Consider the following 19767-nt stretch of genomic DNA (forward strand, 5'->3'; position numbering starts at 1 on the left):
AGCAGCCTCATTGCGCCACCAGTTCATTTGGAACAGCAGTCAACTGTGAGGTGCAATGTAGAGTATAAGAAAAAGCACTGGCCTGGGAGTCAAAACACATGAGCTTCATGTCCTACTGATGGGGTCCAGAAGAAGTGGGACCCTGAATCATTGCATCCCCAGCGCCCAGCGGGGTATTAGCTCTGATGGGAATGTCCAGTAAACACTTATCAAATGAATAAATAGTCTAACTATTAACTCACTGTGGGATCGTGGGCAGTCCCTTCCCCTCTCTGCGGAGGGGAAATGAAAGTCTTACACTAAATCAGTGATCTTTAAAGTGAAATGTTGTGCCCAAAGGGATAAGCAAGTCATCCAATCCGAAGTTCCATTTATATGTACGCTAGCTTTCTAAAAGAAAGAAGAAAAAGAAAACCCCCTGACTAATATTTAATATACAAACTGACACTGTCACCTTCCTCCTTCCAGTTCTAATGAACAGATGTACTTTCCATCAAAGCACCATCTGCTTGCGCAGCAAGTGCTCTGCATTACTCTGTTCAATTTCACTGGCTTTATTTCATCTGAAACCTCTGTGCAAAATGATTTCAGGAATCTGACTTTTGTGACTTAGTTGAGCATCTGTTCTGTGCTGGATGCTGGTCTAGGTGCTAGGTAATTATCAGCAAACAAAACAGACCAAAAAAAAAAAAAAAAAATCCTTTTGGAGCTTACATGGTAGTGGTGGAAGAAGCCAGACAATGAGAGAGATGAGCACAATATTAGGGGCAATGGAAATATCTACGGACAAAAATTAAGCAGGAAGTATGAGGTAGGGCCTTAATTTTAAATGAAGGTGTCAGGAAAGGGCTCACAGGGAAGGAGGGCTCGCCTTCAGGGCTCACCTGAAGGAGGTAAGGGAACTAGCCATGCAGATATCTGGGGGAATATCATTTCAGGCAGAGAGAACAGTAAGTGCAAAGGCCCTGAGGCTGAAAACCTGATTCAGCCTCCAGCCCTACAAAGAGCTTACCAACCACAGGAGAGCTCCAAAGGTTTCCACCACCAGGGGCTCCAGAAGGACTTGGAGCCCCGATACCTCCCTCCCAAGATCACCACCCCCAGGGCCAAAATGATTCCAGTCACAAGTCCTCAAAGATCCTTTGAGCACCCACAAGTGCTTTGCTAAAAGAGTATAAAAAAAAAAAAAAAAAAGACTAATAATAACAGCTCATTCATTAACCTACTTGCCAGGCACTGCATTAAATCCTTCGGCTGCATTACCTCAGTTAAGCTGTACAACAGCCCGAAAATACATAGTATTATCCTCACTTTATAATGGAGGCTCAGTGAGGTTAGGAAACTCAGCCAGGATTACACAGCCAGCAAGTGAGGCGAGATGCAGATCCAGTTCCACCTAAGAAAGCTGAGTCGAACGCCTGCTATTCTCACACAGCTCCCTCCAACAAGACTCAGGCCAGAGGGGCAACAGGCAAGTTCAAGCCTGTTTGCAAGATAACATGGAGCTATCTATCCAGTCACTCTGGGCTGTTTCCCTTGCCCTACAGCACAAGACATAACAAGGATTTTGGCCACAGGGTCCCCATTACCCTGGGATGCCACGAGCCAGAAAGAAAAACAAAGTTCTGGTGAGTGAGACCCCCGTCCCCCAAAGACTGACAAGAGAAACACACATTTGCGAGCCACCCACACCCACTGAGCCTAGAGGCACAGGACAGCTGCTCACACACCCAACATAGAAGTCACCAGCTTATGGGAGACTTATTTTTAACTCAAAAGATCAACATTACACAGCAGAGCAAAGAAAGCTCTGAAGTGTTCACTGAATTAGAAGACAGTGTGGGTGAGGCACCTGGCAGTGACTGGCATGGAGCAAGGAGCTCCAAACGTTGGCAGATGTTGGGGGGTTCCTACTTCTGCACTCCCCGTTCTCCTGTGTGCCTCTCCAGCAGGCCCTTACGCCCAGAATGGGATACGTATGACTGGGGTAAGTCTTTATGTATCTGACTGAAAATCTCCTGGAGGCGGGAGCATGCTCTCCTCATCTGTGGTGCCAGTGCAGGCCTGGCACTTGGAAAGCGAGAGGTGACTGACACTGCATGGAGTCCACAGATGGGAAGACTGAGACCTGAAAGGAACCCTAAGCACCTCTGGTGATAAGTGACAGCAGGTGTCTGGATTCCTGCTCACCACTCCACACTCACCCTACATGGAACTCACAGTTGACAATAGGTGATAATTTGGGAATATTTTTACTCCACATCTGGCTTGCCCAATAGATTAGAAGCTCCAGGAGAGCAGGCGCTGAGTCCAACTGGTCTACCAAGGTATTGTCAGAGTGGTCCAAAACAGAGCCCCAGGAAATCTCTAATCAGAGCAGAGAGACGGAAAGGACCAGAGGCACCCTTAATCCTACACCTGCCTCCTGAGAAGCCATGTGCAAACATCCTGAGAGCCTAACTGTGATCCACTGACCAGAGACACCGGGACAGCCATACACATCTAGAAGTGAGCCTGGCACAACTAAGCTCCCTTGGAGATGCCCAGATCTAACACCAAGCAACAGAGCAGGATGCAGGACCCAGGAACTGAAATCCCACCTTCACATTCTCCAAACCATGCATGCTCTCCCTCAGCACTGGGGAGCCTCCAGGGAAGGGGGCTCAGGGGAAGCAGCTGAGGGGCAAGCAGGCTTATTCTCTCGACTCCAGCCTGGGTCGGCAGAGCTGGGCGCAGGGGGAGAGTACAGGCTGCGGGAGCCCAGACCAAATAGCCTACTGTGAGAAAGTCCTCTCTGGAGACCAGAAGAGCTACCCAAAGGATGGCCTGGACTTCTGGAGGCAAGAAACACAAAGAGGGGAACAGGGAATTTCCATATCCCGCTGACCTCATGCCCAGATGGTCAGCGGCAGTTTCAGGATGACTTTCGGGCAGATGGGAACTCTCCTCCTGGTCTGTGTGGTTCTGAGATCTTTCTTAGAGAGGGGACTCATTCCCCGGATGACAGAGCTGGACAGGAATTTCCAAGGACAACGAGGCCAAGTCCATTACCAGGCGCCCCAAGGCTCCTGGAATGAGGGCCTGCGTCACCATCCTGTCTCCCACGCTGATGGTACATTTCCCTGCATCACAGACCAAGGGATGGGTGTGGACAGGGGAAAAGAGGCACTGACCCCACCCCCACGCCTCACTTGGGGCAGTACTGGAGCTCAGCACCTTGGCATCCTGGGACACGAGCTCATTTGACCCTCACTCAGGGTGTGAGGGCAGCAGGCAGGCCCTGGAGCATGAAGACCAAGGTCACACACGATGTCAGGATGGAGCTGGAAGGGCCCCTGCTCTCTCTCCAGTCTGCCACTGCCCCATCTCCATTTCTGCTCCTGCACTTACTCACTGCACTGCAGACCCCCCTCTCCGGGTTCTTGCCAAGTCCAGCATGGACTCTGTGTCCACATGGGCCTGGGTGTAGCAGCTACAGATCAGGTGACCCACCAGCAGGAGTTACCAACCCACTGTGCAAAAACAGAAACAGCTGGGGGTGAAGACACAGGCAGCTCAGATCTTCTTCCAAAACAAGATCCTGGTTTAAGTCCCCACAGCCCACCCCGAAAAACCTGGGGGCACCCACTGGAACCAGAAAGGCCTGGTTTGGGGGCAGAAAAGGGCCCAGACAGATGACAGGTCAGGCAGTGACCACAGAGTGTAAAGATGGAGATGATGCTATTGAAACTGAAGGAGCCAGAAGAGAAGGAGGAGACAGCATCGAGGGGATGGAGGTGGGGTGAGGAGGGAGGGGTGGGTAGGGGTCAGAGGGTGGGGATGGGAGGATGGGAAGGAGTCGGGGTGGGGAGGGTGGGTGAGGAGACGTGAGGGGGCATGGGCCCAGATGGTAACCTCCACCCAAGACAAAGGTTGAAAAAGGCTAAATTGAAAATGAAGCCTCTGCACTGAGACACTTCAGCCCATTAGAGGCTGTCTTTCAATTAGCTGTGTGCTGCTGCTAGGAGTAGGGGCTCCCAGAGTCCCCAAATGATATGAATTTGCTTAGTAACATTTGCAAAATCGCTATGATTTCTCAAGCATGTTTTTCCACTGGATTGTCACGAGAACCTGGGAAGGAGGCAGGGCTGACATCTGTTCCACAGGTGAGGAAACTAAGGCCCACTTGGGAGCTTCGCCTGATCTAATGCCACTGGGCACTGGCTGCATCCTGAGGCCAGCCAGACCCTGCGGCTCTGGGGGAAGTGAAGTTCTCGCTAGCCCAGAGAAGACAGCCTGAGTAGATCTCTGGCACTGGGAACTGGGAGGACACAGCGGCCACAAGCGACCTCCCCAGGGAACGGCAGGGGCTGCCAGGGATGCTGGTGGGTGCAGGGGACAGTGTGGCAAAGGGAAGGGTCTCCAGAAAGAAGGCAAGGACAGAAAGTCAGAAGTCCTGGCACCTACTCTACTGCACACTCTGATGGCCATGGGCAAGCTGTCCATTCTGTGGACCTCAACTCCCTCATGGGCACAGAAGAGGAGCCTGGACTAGAGAGAAACTGGGTGACGTCTTCATGCTGGCCTAAGGATCCACGGAGACCCAAACTCTGGCAGCCAGCCACAAGGCAAGAAAGAGGAGGGGACCCAGCACACACACAGAAGATAGTACAGCCCTGGATCAGGAAGAAAGGGTCCCAACAGGGCAGGATCAGAGACGGAAGCAGATGGGGCAGGCAGGGTGCAACAAAGAAGGGGGAGCCCAAGAGCAGGATGAGACCCTGAGCCGGAAGCCTTCTCACACGTTGCCCCAGGGCCTTGCCCTGGTCCCAGCTTTGCCCACCCCTGCAGGCTGGGTGACACTGACCATCCCCTCACCTTTTCTGAACCTCATCTGCAAAACAGAAAAAAAACCAGAAGCCATGGACGTCAGATTAAAGAAACTAAATGAAACAATATGCGTACAATTGGAAGGGCGTTCTCACTTATTTCCTAATTATTTGATTTATTTAATAAAGAAATGTATTCATTTTGTAATAAGATTTCCTAAATGATAATAATTATAATACCTCACAAAGTACCTGGCACTTAGTAGGTTCTTACTAAAAGGCTGAGGCAGCCCCTAACAGCCCAGCTGATGGGTTGTAGCATCCACTTGGTTCTTGTGAATTGCAAGTAACTGTAAGCAGGAACACTGGGACAACACCATAGCTGGTGAAACTGAAGCTATGAGAAGCCCTTGGACCAAGGCCACGTTCACGAAAGATCAGGAATCATCTGAGCCTCAATTTCCTCAACAGTAAATGGGAATATCCTGCAAGTCCCCCAAGGGCTGACAGGAAGTGAGGCATTATGAAACATCTTGCAAACTAAAACAAAAATCTTCCCACTTCCACACTTCACGATGACCTCCAGACCACTCCACCCATTTCACAATCAGGGAAACTGTGGCTCCAGGTCCATCCATCAAAGAGCGGGCCGAGTCCTCCTGATGACTGTCAGCAGAGACACTGCACCTACTTTAGACAGGGTGTACCCAAGGAGCCCACCCCAGCATCTCACCAGTGAGAAGCCAAGGATTTAATCAGTCTTTCCAAACAATTCAGTAAGAAAGAGGCTACAGGCACACAGTGTAATATGAGGAATGGGTGGGGCTCAGGAATCATGGGATCTAGTGGAGGCTGTTGTTGTAGTCGCTAAGTCATGTCTGACTCTTTGTGAACCCATGGACTATAGCCCTCCAGGCTCCTCTGTCCATGGGATTTCCCAGGCAAGAATCCTGGAGTGGGTTGTCATTTCCTCCAAGGGATCTTCCCAACCCAGGGATCGAACCCACGTCTCCTGCATTGGCAGGCAGATTCTTTACCACTGACCCACCAGGGAAGCCTTCTAGTCTAGATACACCATGGCAAACATTTTCCATCACCTGGCCTCAGTTTTCTAAAAGGAGGGGTTGTTGACAATAACAATAATACAATATAAGGGGGCAGACTAGACAATTTTTAAGGCCTCTTCTAGTTCTAACATTCCAGAACTTACAATATATTGCCATCTGTTTCTAAAGTCTTCTGATCTTAAAAAGGCTACTCTCCCCAGCTCAGAAGCTTCCCAGGTGGTTCTGTGGTAAAGAATCCACCTGTCAATGCAGGAGATGCAGGAGACAGGGATTCGATCGCTGGAGTAGGAAATGGCAACCCATTTCAGTATTCTTGCCTGGAAAATCCCATGCACAGAGGAGCCTGATGGGTTACAGTCCATGGGGTTGCAAAGAGTAGGGCATGACTGAGCACGCACACACATGCACCCTAGCTCCCATCCCTCCCAATGCCCAAGTGGATGTCCTGCCTCACGAACCCTCCTGCAGTGCTCTCAGGGGTGTGTCGCCTTCCCAAGAGCAGTTGGAAACCCCCAGACGATGTCTGCAGCCCTTCCCCGGGTCCTGCCCTCCTCCGTGGTCTGCATCCAGGCTCCAGGTCAGCCTGAGTGTCATGTCTCTCAAGCACAGCTGGCATCTCCCATGTCCCTCCCCACTCCCATCCACTGACTCACCCCCAGAAAGAGCCCCACTGTCCCTACTTAGCCTCCAAGATCCAAGCTCTACACTACCAGCCTAGGCACAGTGGGGAGGACCAGGCCCTTAGTTGGCTGAAAACTGCATAAGAGGACCAAGGAGCATCTAACTAAAGCTGGGATAGGCCCTGACAGCTCTGTGCTCCCACATGCCAGGCACTGTGCTGCGTCATTATGCACAGGATTCCCTTATTTTCTTCTTACCACACAGAGATGAACATTCTTATCCCTATTTTCCAGCAAGGAAACCAATCCTCTTGGCTGGATGGCATCATCTCTATTTTTCAGATGAGGAGGCAGACTCAGATAAGTCACTTGCTTGAGGAAACACAGCTGGTTAGTGGCAGAACAAAGAACCCAACCTCATTCTATCAGACTCCACACCAGTGCCTTTCCACTGGCCTGCGCTGACGGAGAGGCACAGGCTGAAGCTCAGGGGGAGGACACCAGTCCTGTCGTTCCACTACCTGAAACACGCCCAGGTTCCCAGCCGCTGCCTCTGTGTGTCACTAACTTTGCATGAGATCAGGTGTCAGTCTGCCCTTGACTGCCAGCAGTCACCAGGGCTTAGTGCCTCAGGTTGAATGGAAGCTCAGGGGAGATTCAGACCCATGCTTATCCAGTCCGCAGGAGAGCCAGGGGACTCTGGTTGACCATCTTTAGTGACCCAGACCAACTTCCTCCCCAAGGAGCACCCCCGGGCAGCCAGCATTAACTGCAGTGAAGCTACTCCCAGTTCTGCTTCCACTGCCCCTGCTCTGCCCTCTGGGGTCCCTGAGAATAAGGAACAAGATGCCCCTCTCCTCCATCTCAGCCCTGAGCAGATTCGGAACCTGCAGCACTCAAGAAGCAGACTAGCCCTTGTTCCCTGCACTGTTCTCCGCAGGGACAGGTTTCTGGACCCCTCCCCACCCCGTCCCCTCCACTCCCACCCTATCTGTATCTGACCTTGAAAATGGACAACACTCCAGATGTGGCTTGCCTGACCAAACAGAGGAACTTTCATCTCCACCCTTTTAGGTATTATGTTTCTACTGATGTAGTGAACATTTGCTTTTCTTATACCTGAGTCACCCACGGTAAAGAATGTCCTTTCTCAATTATGTCAACAATCAGGCTCGGTAAAGCAAGTATACTTCAATAAAAATTAATTTAAAAAAATCAGGTTTGTATGGCTGAGATGAAAGTTATCTTGTAAAAAAGTATGCTTGACGAAGTTTCAATTATTTAAAGGGCCAGAGGTAACTCATTCAGTGACCACCTATTTAAGAAGCTAGAAATCTCTGTATCACTGTACAGAGACTGGACAAAGATGCGCACTGACACACGGTTTCTAATAGCAAAAATGTCCTGAACGTTCATCAAGACGGGGCTAGTTTAATAAACTGTGGTGCATTCATTCAATGGAATAGTACACAGACATCAAAAAGAATGGGCAGCCTGCTTTGCAATGACAGAAAGGTGCCCATAAAATACTGTTAAGTAAAAGAGCAAAGTATTGATGTATAATAAGGTATTATTTATCCTGTTACACACATTCGTACACACACAACTATGTGTGTGAGTGTATGCGTGTATGTGTGTGTGTGTGTGTGTGTGTGTGTGTGTTAGTTGCTCAGTCGAGTCTGACTCTTTGCAAACCCATGGACTGTAGCCCGCCAGGCTCCTCTGTCTATGGTATTTCCCAGGCAAGAATAATGGAGTGGGTAGCTATTCCCTTCTCCGGGGTATCTTCCCGACCCAGGGATCAAAACCAGGTCTCCTTCATTGCAGCCAGAGAGCTTCACCATTTCACCCACCAAGGGAAGCCCTGTATGTGTGCATAAACATATACATATACAATAAAATCTTACATATGCATAAGAAAAGGTGGAAAGATACACACCAAACCGCGCTAGTAGTCAGCTCTAGAGAAGGACTTGGGCTAGGGGATTGGAATCAAAGGAAACCTTTATTTTAAAACAGATTTTTTAACTCTTTACAAGAGAAATCTAGCCTGTTCTATTTTTAAAATTGATTTTAAAAAACAGGTGGAAGAGAAGAAGGAGAAAAAAAGACAACTTTCATTTTCTACTTTATACCTTTGGCATCCCTTGAGTTTTTGGAGTTTTTTTCCTCCAATGAGCACATGTTATTTTGTAACTCTTTTAAAGGGGGAGTTGACTTTGTTTTTAAGTTGCTTGACAAAGTCAGAACAATAAGGAAGGGCTATTGTTCTAGCACCAAATGAGGCTGGTTGGCAGAGGGCAGGGATGAGAGCCTCCTTATTATGAATCTGCTTCCTATGCACAGACAGGCTGTAGGGACTAGTTCACAAATCAGGAGGGACTTCATCACCTGAACCAAAGAACTTATTCATTAGTAAAATCAATATTTCTATGGTCTTTCTCAATTCTAACAGTCTGTGATGTATATTGTTTCATGATAAATAATTTACATATATGCAGGAAATTCCTGTCCTCTAATTTCATTCTGGGAAATATTTGACCCAAGTGAAATTAATAGAGAAAAAAATGTAGATGACTAGTTATCATATAAAGACTTAAAAAGCAGTGAACAGAATGTTTAAAAAAAAAAATCAAGAGGTAAACTCCAGGGTTGAGTTTTCTAGTCAAGGAATTTTGCAGATGAAGAGTTGGCAACTGTAGATTGTTTCAACCTGGAACCTTCCAGAAAGGATCTAGCTTAAGGAAGGTCAAGGCTGGGTCTGAGGCGACAAAGGTGGGAGGAAAAGCACCAGACTTTGGTGTGGGAACAAAGGTGAAGCTTCCCATCCACTGCCCGTGGGCCCTCCCATGGGGCCTTATACCTGCTTTGCTGGAGAGGAAGCCGAGTCCAGACAGGTGCAGAGCTGGGCTCGAGGTGGCCCAGTTCCCAAGGACCAAGCAGAATGCCCCCTCTTGATCATCAGTCCCCAGCCTGTATTCACCACTGCCAATGCCCCCTAAGAAGGGCTGAGAAGGCAGCCCAGGCACCTCCAGCCTGCTAGCCTTCGCCTCCTCACAGCTCCTGGGATCCACTGGTGCACCTGTGCCGTGCCTAGAAGCCTGGCCTCCCCACCCACCCACCCCCCAACCCAGCAGCTGGCACCATTGACCCAGGAGGAGCCCCTCGCCTATCAGCTATAGGGTCAAAGGGCACTAGGCCAACCCTGGGCCTAAAGGGAAGGGAGACTCAACTGTCCTCCTATGTACTGGTGCCCCAAATGCCCAAAGCTGGTTCCAACAAAGGCTTTCTCCAACCCTGTAACTTTTCTCCATGGGGGAAAATGACAACTTTTGAGAATTCCCCTCATACCAAATATGGTGAAAAGAGGGTTTCTGTGAAACCAGGGTTCAGATCCTGGTTCCGCTCCCTCACCAAGTGACCCTGAGCAGACCTCACTTTCCTGGTTTCTTCTCCCCAAGGAAATGCTGTGAGGACCAACGAGGATCCCCAGATCTCCCTGAAGACCTTGAAGGGCTAACCCAACAGGAGCCACAATGGCTAGGAAGGGAATAGCTTCCAGGGACCACCAACCAGATAAAAGCAATAGATGTCCCGTTTCAACAGTGAAGACTGGAAATAAGCTAACGAAGAAGAAAATGAATAAAGGCATCGGGGCCACTTCATACCAGTGAATGTTAGTACCATGCTGTTTAGGCACTAAGTCGTGTCTGACTCTTTGTGACCCCATGGACTCTAGTCTTCCAGGCTCCTCTGTCCATGAGACTTTTCAGGCAAGAATGTTGGAGTGGGGTGCCATTTCCTTCTCCTAGGTATCTTCCCAACCCAGGGATCAAATCCACATCTCCTGTTTGACAGGCAGATTCTTTCCCACTGAGCCACTAGGGAAGCCCCTATTAATACTATACAGTTGTGAGAAACAAATAGGCCAGAGCTAGAGATCCAAACAGGAATGAATCTCTCAGGCATAATAAGAAGCAAAACAAGCAAGCTGCAGAAGAACACAGTTGGAAACATTTAAGTAACATCTTAAAACATACAAAACAATATTACATATTGTTTAGGGATGTATATATTTATAATATCAATAAAACTGTAGAGAAATACAAGAGAATAAACTCTAAATTTATAACCCTTGCTACTTCTGGAAGAGTGGGGAAGGAGATGATCAGGGAGAAATTTCAAATGAACAGAATATGTTATTTCTTAATGTGAATGGTGGCTCTCCCAAGTGTCTGCATGTTACTCTCTGCGTCTGAAAGATTCCTTTGCATTTTCTAAAAGTTAATGCTGCCATCTTCAGACCCCTGTTCCTCTTCCCAGAGATTGGGATCAGGGTGGGGGGTTGCACCCCAGAGGCAGAAGGGGGGCTGTGGCAAGACCAGCGTTCCTCAGACCACAGAGATGAAGCTGACCAGGATCATGGTCTGCTAGCCAGCCAAGAGTGGTGTAAGCCTCCTCCACTGTGGGTGGAGACCAAACCAAGGGCCCCTGACTCATGGGACACCCCCACGCCCGCCCTAAAAATACCAGCTCTGACCGCTGAGTAGGACGCCTTGGGTGACATGACTCCTATAGCATCCCCAGCCCTCCCTCACTACCCCCTCCCCCCCACACACACACCCCTGCCTGGGCCACCGGCCTGTCCACCAGCAGGTGCTCAGGGACACAAGGAACAGCCTCAGGGTGAGGTCCCTGGGAAGACAAGAGTTCAGCCCTGCCTGGGGACAGCCCTTGGACAAAAAGCCACCGTTCCTCAGCCCAGTCATCCGTTCCTATCAGAAGAGTGACTGACTGTCCTGGGCTGATCATGGGGGGAGCGCAGATAAAAACTTCCTGCCAGCGGCCAGGCCGTGGTGGCTGTACCTTCCTTCTGGCAACACTTCACAGAGCTGCTGACACTCTCCAAAGAGGAGTAGGATAAAGGAGGGAAGGGCAGGGGGGCAGCAGCAAGAAGCCAGGAGGTGGGGCACAGAAAGGCCTGGCCCAGCAGCAGAAATCGCCGGGGAAGAGAAGGCAGCCCGGTCACTGGGCCACGGCCCTGAGACACCTGTCAGTGCAAGTCCCTCGCTCTCCAGCTGGGACACCAAAGCCGGCCAAGGGAGGGAGACTCGCCCACGGCTGCAGGGGACAGTGGAGACAGAGAGGCGAGGAAACCCGGATCCTCTGTTGGCCAGCTGTCCACTCTTTTTGCCATACATCCTACTCCTCCCTCTCCCCCGCTCCCTCCTCTCCCTCCAAGGGGTCAAGTGAGCCATGAGCAGAGAGGAAAACAAGGGGGCAAGAGAGGAGGTGGGCCTGCCGCAGCGAGCCACCTGTAACAGCACTGGAAGGGGCCGCCCACAGAGCGTTCCCTGATGCTGTGCTGCGGTCCAGGGGAGGCTGGCTCATCCCTGTGGCCCGCCCACGTATATAGTTCCACTGTTCCAAACAGGGATGGAAGGACGTCTGAGATACCACAAAGGACGATCCATCCAGAGAGGACACAGAATGGTCCAGAGGTGGCAGAGGATGAAGGGCAAGTTATGCCCAAGCCTGGAACATCTGACCTTCCTCATCATCTCCTCCTGAAATCCCTTCAACATCCTCAAGATCAGCATTGTTAATAAGACTGAATGAGGCTCAGCAGCCGGCAGCGACGGGTCACTTACACCACACCAGCCCCACGCCAGCCCTGCGCTGAGTGCTTGACAGGCACTGTCTCATTCATGTGCACCCCTCTGGAGGCAGCACTTACGTCACAGAATCTTACAGATGAGGAAGCAGGCGCAGCCCCCGTCCTGGTGTGCTAACTCTAAATCAGGCACGCCACACCATGGGTTCTCAAAGAGCAGCTGGTCTGGCGGCCCCAGCACCGCTGCCACCAGCTGGCTGAGCCGCTATGGGGACGCAGCCCTGCAGTCTGTCTAACAAGCCACCCAGGGGATTCTGATGCATGCTCAGGTTTACCAACCAGCTGCTCTGATCACTTCCCAGTGTTGCCGACGGAGCAGGGAAAAACTGACACTTCTCTGCCTGGCAGTCAAGACTTTAGGGTTTTTCCTAGCCCAGCTGGTCAGCTCCCCCAACCCAGGAGAGCCTTACCCCAAATCCTCTGCCCAGTTTCCTAAGTTCCAGAAGGAGCTCAGGCCTAGCTCTGTACCTCCTCATCTTGGCTGGGCCTGGCCTTGAAGTCACTTCCCTACAGAAGCCCCCTGACCACCTGGCACCCCCAAAATTGCATCACACCCCACCCAGACTCAGTGCCAGGCAACTGCTGGCACACTATGCCTTCCAGCTAGCACTCAGGGCACATTTCTGCCCAGTCTACAACATGTTCCTGGAGGACAGAGAACCATGAGCACCATGCCGCTCCACACAGCACCACACCAGAGGACTGGCAGGATCCGTTTCCTGACTATCAGGAGGGAAAAATAATGTTGTGGGAAGCAACTTCTGGCTCTCACCCCAACTCTGCCACTAATTCTCTGGGACATGGGCCTTCCTTCCCATCTCTAGGTCTCAATTTTCTTATCTGTGAAATGCACCATTATTCTAGTTTCTTCTACTCTACTCATCCTTTGAACAAACCCAGCAGTCTTACCCCAGACACTCTTATCTAGTAACAGAAATGCACATGTGAACACTAAAGAGGTCGTTGCTCTCACCCTTTCACTCCAGGAAAAGAGAAAGACAACAAACAAGCAAACACTAAAAATTACTGTTTCCCAGACATATACAGTGTCTCTACACGCACTTTCTCATTTGCAGATAAGCACGGTCATTTCAAGGCATGATGAATGTATCAAAAATATATATAATAGTAATATGACAGAAAGTGAAAAAATGAGTTACTTTGCATAGAAAGGTCAGGGAAGGCCCCTCTGAGGAGGTGACATTTGAGCCGAGACTTGACAGATAAGGAAGAACCAGCGTGGAAAGAGCTGGGGAAATGTGTTCCAGGCAGAAGCAACAATATCCACAAAGGCCTCAAGCAAGAATAAACTTGCCATGTTGAACGCGGAGAAAAAAGCAGGCTGCTGTGGTTAAATCACAGTGAGTGTGAGAGTAAAACAGTACCCAGGAGCACCCAGAGAGGGAGGCCAATAGCCAACCTCTTACAATTCTGAGGTGTTCAAATCAGGTCGGCCAACCCAACCCAGGACATCCGGGCCCAAGTCACAGGCAGGACTGGGGGGTAAGGGTATGAGTCAGACCCCATGGCTTCCTGGGGCCCCAAAGGCCCTGGTGTGGGAATAAGGGCAGGCAGCAACCCTCAGCAGGAGTCCCATGCCATACCCACGGATGCCCATGGGTGGGGGAAACAGATTCACCTAAGTATGTAGAACACAGGACACTCAGGGCTGCTGTCTCCAGAGGGACATGATCAGGTGCTTCCATGAAGTGCCAGACCCTGATCATATTATTTTTCCAGGACACAGCCAGGATAGTGGAAAGGAAATAGTGCTCAGGGTTCAAGGCTTACTAGTATCGGGCAAGTCTTAACCTTTTGGGGACTCCGTTTCCTCATCTGAAAATTAAGGCTACTAAGAGTGACTCTCTCCGAGGGTTGTTGAAAGCTTAAAAGAGATACTAAACGTAAAGCACTGTGCCTGGCACATGGTAAGTGCTGATAAATGTAAGCTGTTACTATCACCATTATTGGTTTTTCACTACTTTAGTTCTCTCTGCTGTAAAACAAGGATATTAATACATCATAGGATTGCTATGAGCCTGTGCTAATAAATATTCCAGCCTCCTAATGCAGTATACATTGTCAGGAATGGGGGAAAAAAAAAAGAGACAGTTCTCTTTCCGGATCTCTCATCAGGTGCTGAATTCCCCTCTACCATACCACATTGTTTGGAAAATGAGTAAGAGCTGATTAAATTACATTTTGACAATACTGTGAAATAAAAATGATGCATTAGGAATCCACAGATTTCTCTGTACTGTCATTCTGCAAGGGGGTGGGGATAAACATTGCTGATTTTTCTGCATCACCCATAAAAGTCCCCCCTCAACCAAAACAGTCTCACGCAGTCGCACAAAATTCCCAACCACAAAATTCCCATACAATTAATGAATGTATAATACAATCACTTTCATGTACACACAACCTCGCACTCTCCTGCAGATAAATATTCTACAGCGCAAAACTCACACATGTAGAAACACCACACCCAAAAATCCCTCCCCCAAACTCACTACAGCTGCCCTGCAAATGCACCCAAATGTTGCCTCCAACAGAGGGCAAAATATTTTCAACAGAAACAGTAAGTACAGAACGAAATCTGGAATCAAACGCTAGAGTTCAAATCCTAATTGTGCAACTCTCTAACTGTATGACCCCAATCTCCAAATGCCTCAGTTTCCTAAACTGTAAAATACGGATAATAATAATCAAATTCACTTTGAGGGTGACAGTGACAAATGAGTTTAATACATGTAACGAGTTAAAATCAGCACTTGGAAAGCGCCCAATGAGCTATTTTCCTCTTCATTACGTGTGCACACTGCTTCCAAAACTGGTCTCCCATACTGTAAACAGATCCACGCCCGCACACACACGCACACACACACCCCGACGGTCTGCACGCCTTGCACACGGACTGCACGCTGGTCCCAGACACGGTCGCCCACTCAGTGCGCACGCGCGCCCACCACCCTCCGCGCGGGTCAGGGATTCCCCACTCGGCCGGACCTCGCCACCCTCGGAGGCGCCGCGTGCCTCGAGGCTAGCCCTTGAGCCAAGAAGCCAGGCCACCAGGCCGGGCCTGACCTCCCCGCGCCACGCCCGGTCACTGCCGAGACTCGGAACGGCCGGGTCTCGGGTTCCCTTCCGTTCCATTCCCGCTCCGCCCAACCGGCTTACCTGAGGGTGGGGACCCTGAGAGACAGCGCCCCGTTCTCGGCGTCCAGTCCCGAGTCCAGGGACAGGGTAGAGGCCCGCGCCAGGCTCTGGCCTCACAGCACTCAGCAGGATCCCAGCTCCTGGCTGGGGGACCTGGCCAGGGACTAGGAAGTGCTGGGGGCCGGGCCGCCCCACCCCTGGGAAAGTCCCCAGCGATTGACAGGCCGCTTGCCCAATCACGCGGCGCCGTCTGGGCTGGCCCGCAGCCGCCGGGGTGGGACGCAGCGAAGTAAACAGCAGCCACCGGAGGTCAGGGGGCCGGAGACAGTCTGCAGATTGGCCGCAAAGAGTCCCGTCCCGCAGGCCGGCCCCTAGGTAGCCTCCGGGCCACCCCTCGCGGCACTCCCAGCTGCGGAAACTCCGGGCGCCAGAAAGGGGCCACCCCGAAAGCCGGAATTTCAGAGCAGAGAGGAGCCGCAGAGACCACCCACCCCTTCCTTGGGCCGAGGGGCACGCGGACCAGAGCGCGGGGAGGGGATTTGCCAAAAGGCAGTAAGCATTTGTAGCTGAGCCAAAGCTAGAGCTCCGGGTCCTAGAGTGCGGTCCAGGGCGATCCCGAGACTTCTTACAGAGCTCACGGAAATTCTGAGCTGAAAGTACCCTTAAAGAATCTTATTGTCACAGTTGACGTTTTTTGCGCCCTTACTGCTCCAGACTTGGTAAGCTTTATTTAATTTGCTCAGCCACCCTAGTGAGATGGTTTTCTATCCCCAGCCCCCACTTTTATTTTTAACCATAAATTAAGATACAAGGGACAGGGAGATTAGAAGACCTCAGTAAGTGGCTGAACGAAAATTCAAACCCAAGTGGGCAAATCCGGAGCCCACCTCCTACCGTCTACCTATACCTGGGTCAGATCATGCAGACAGGTTGTGAGAGTCCCCAGACCTGGCAGGAGCAGTAACATGGTGAAGGTTGGGAACACTTGTTTTTTTAAGCCCATCATTTTATTTAAAAGAGGGTAGGAGGGAGGAGGGTTCAGGATGGGGAACACATGTATACCTGTGGCGGATTCATTTTGATATTTGGCAAAACTAATACAATTATGTAAAGTTTAAAAATAAAATTAGAAAAAAGAAAAGAGGGTAAATTTTAATTTCAAAAAGTGGAAGGGCCTGGACTTCCCTGGCAGTCCAATGGTTAAGACTCAGAGCTTCCATTGCAGGGGGCACAGGTTCCATCCCTGGTAGGGGAATTGAGATCTCACACACTGGCCAAAAAAAAAAAATTTTTAAGTAAAATTAAAAAAAAAAAAAAAAAAAGTGGAAAGGCCTTGTAATAAAGAACAGCTTGGATAAAGAACAGCTTTATAACAGGAATAAAGAACAGCTCTTTAAATTGAGGTAATACAGCTTTATGAAAAACTTATTCTAAAAGATTCATTTCACTGGAACTATAGAAAATTTAGTGATTGACAGGCCCTCATCCTCGGAAAGGATCTGGGGACCTATTCCATATAGGCCCTCATTTTACAGGAAAACTCTGTAAATTAACTGTGACTGTACATGAACACACACACACACACCCCCCTACCCAAGTACTCTCAGGCTTTGTGACATCCTGTGATGCTTTTAGTTACTTCAAAGGGGTTATCAAATTCTCAAAACAATATTAATTCTAGTTCATCTTAATTGCAAAAATAAATTGAAGACAGGGAGGGAGAGAGGGATGTGAACACCAAACAAAGCACCATTGAGTGAGACCAATTCGGAAGGGTACTGGGAGATTACGGTCTTGGGCTGATTCATACTGCAGCTCTCAGGCATCCCCTCGCCCATTAGGATCCCCCAGTCTAGTTTTTGTTCTGCTCTTGTCTGTAATTCCCAATTTGCCTTTTCCTAAAAGGCAACTTGGGTTGGGCAACCCAAGTCTTCTCATGAACACTGAAATTTACTTTAAAAAATGAAGAGTCTCCAATTATTTGCGTCTTGTTTCCAAACTACTTCAGCTGTTTTTCTAAATGTCTGACCTTAGAGAATTAGGTGAATTGTTTCATTCCACAAAGTGCAGGATGACTCCTAGAGGTGGGCTTGTTAGACAGTGCTCTAGAATGGCATAAAAAGGTCACACAGTCATCTTTTTGCCTGATTCCCTACTTTTGGATAATTTTTCTTAACATTTACAATGTGTGAGAAGAGTCATCTCTTCAAAGTGATGACTACATGCCGGGAGCCAGCATGGGAGTCCTCCCCATGACAAGGCTTGTGGGAGAGATCTGGTGGGCACAGCAAGCCAGAACTCAAGGGGTGCCCCTCTGAGCCTGCCTGAGCGTCTACCCCAAAAACCTGAGCCTGTCTGTTTTACTGCTTCATGACTTCCACCAACTCCTCTGACAGTCATGAGGGGCTATCCCCAACCACTCTTATCTATAAGAAAGCAATTTAGAGCTCTAGTTTATAAGTCTCCAGGGTATAATAAGGTGTGTTCCAATTGTGATCCCCTCAGAAAGCCTTCTAACCAACCTAACAGGTTTCCGGACTCCTACAGCTATGGATGTGATTGTTTACGGCCTCCCAGCCATATGAGGCACAAGGAGACTTAGTTATTCTAACAATGCAGAGCCTCTCGGGGAGTTAGAAATTGTTAAAATAGAACTAATAGAAGAAATCTTTATCGAGTAAATGCCTGCTGCCAAGTTTCCATATTTCTCACCCACTGTGTTCCTGGGAGTGTATTGATTAATATAGTTGATATATAAGAAATATAAGTAGAAGCTCTAATGTTAATAATAACCTTAGACCCCTAAGCTAATAAATTCTTCCCTTAATTACCCCCACAGCACCCTTGCCCTATAGGAATGCAACTCTGTTTAGTGCTTTCGGGGAGTAGTACTAAACTCTAAGAAAAGTCACCTTTGGAGAAAATAAGTTTTTCTGGTTGACTAATTCTTATCAGAAGAAAAATGTTAGCAGGTCTCCTGACCAGAAGATGATGTAAATCACCCAAAGCCTTTGTATTTGCGATAATGATTAAGGTCTGCTGACCTTACATGACTTTGCATCCCCCATTATCTTCTATGTACAACTTGAGGTATAAAAGTCCCTGCTAAAAATAAAGCTACAGGCTTTGCTCACCGAAGCTTGGTCTCCCCATGTCGTTCTTTCTCTTTCCTTTTCCTTTTCAGGCTGATTTCCCTGGAGCGCAGAGGCCCTCTGTGTTCACTTTCCTGCCTGGGCTTCTAAGACCCACTCGAGAAGGTGCCTAAGGTGGGGCACCTTTCGCGATTCGAGAGGGTGCCTGCAGCCTACGTGAACAGAGCAAGTCCCGTGCTGGGGCTTTATTGGCTTTCTGCGTAAAGCAAGGAATATCAGCCTCTTTTCTCTCCTCTGTTTCCTTAACTGAGAAATTCTTTCCTTATCTCTTTCTCTATTTCTTTAAATCGCCAATGCCGTCCTCCTGAGGGAATCCCTGAATCCAACCGGGGCTGGACCCCGGTAACTACACTCACCCCTTTCGTCCTTTCCAGTCTGACTTTCAAACATTCCACCATGTTAAAGGCCATAGGAATATTGATCATAATCCCCTCTTTGGCAGATCAGTAAACTGAGTCTTCCATGTAATAAAAGCAGGGGTCCCACATCTTCAGAATCTAATGCCTAATGATCTGAAGTGGAGCTGATGTAATAATAATAGAAATAAATGTAACACTCTTGAATCATCCCAAAACCATGCCTTCTACCCCAGTCCATGGAAAAACTGTTTTCCACGAATCCCGTTCTTGGTGCCAAAGAGGTTGGGGACTGATGTAGTAAGGATTGACTTAAGGCCACACACATTGAGTGATATAACCAGGGTTGAAACCCAGGACCTTGGCTCCAAGTCATATATACTCTTTCCACTGCATTATGTGCCCTAATTTTTCTTACTTTCTTACAGAAACTCAACACTCATGATGATCACAGACTATGGACCTAACTAATGGGCTTGTAACCACTCAAACACTGATTTCCTGGGTGGCCTCTCTAAGCCTCTGTTCCTCTCTAAAAAGTGGAGATGTGATTACCTACCCCTTAGGTGATCATGATAAATGAGATCATATAAGTCAAGCCCAGAGCTTGGCACACAGTAGGCATTCAAGAAAAGATAGTGGTTTATAGATGTGAATCACATGCATTGAGTAGAACTTCAGTGTTAAACCCAGGAATGCAGCCTCCCTAGGTTCCATCCCACTATCCACAAACTCTATGGGACCCTCAACTCTGAGGGCTCGGTGGGATGAGAGACAGGCCCCCTAGATTGGCACCCTCTGCTCCCTCCAGACCTGAAAGGAACTTGCCAAACTGGGAAGCTGAGTCTGACACTGAGAACCGAGTGACTCAGGCCACTGGGAACCTCTTGCTCTTCCAGAGTGAGGACAGGCACCTACGCAAAACCCCACC

The 19767-nt window shown here is 49.2% G+C and overlaps 1 protein-coding gene across 7 annotated transcripts in view; it reads right to left on the bottom strand.

Annotated features, from left to right (window-relative positions):
* The window catches only part of TNIP1 (TNFAIP3 interacting protein 1), a 44320-nt gene extending 28810 nt beyond the window's left edge, over positions 1 to 15510 (bottom strand). For 4 of the 7 annotated variants that reach the window (XM_070793869.1, XM_070793866.1, XM_019965260.2 and 1 more), the window contains exon 1: positions 15350 to 15508. The gene's annotated coding sequence lies outside the window, so the exon portion shown is untranslated. Of the gene's footprint in view, positions 1 to 15349 lie in introns of all 7 variants that reach the window. The other 3 variants (XM_070793867.1, XM_019965258.2, XM_070793870.1) reach the window with 3 other exon arrangements.
* Positions 15511 to 19767: the final 4257 nt, after the last annotated feature.

This window comes from Bos indicus, chromosome 7, assembly GCF_029378745.1.
Source record: "Bos indicus isolate NIAB-ARS_2022 breed Sahiwal x Tharparkar chromosome 7, NIAB-ARS_B.indTharparkar_mat_pri_1.0, whole genome shotgun sequence".
Lineage (NCBI taxonomy): Eukaryota > Metazoa > Chordata > Mammalia > Artiodactyla > Bovidae > Bos > Bos indicus.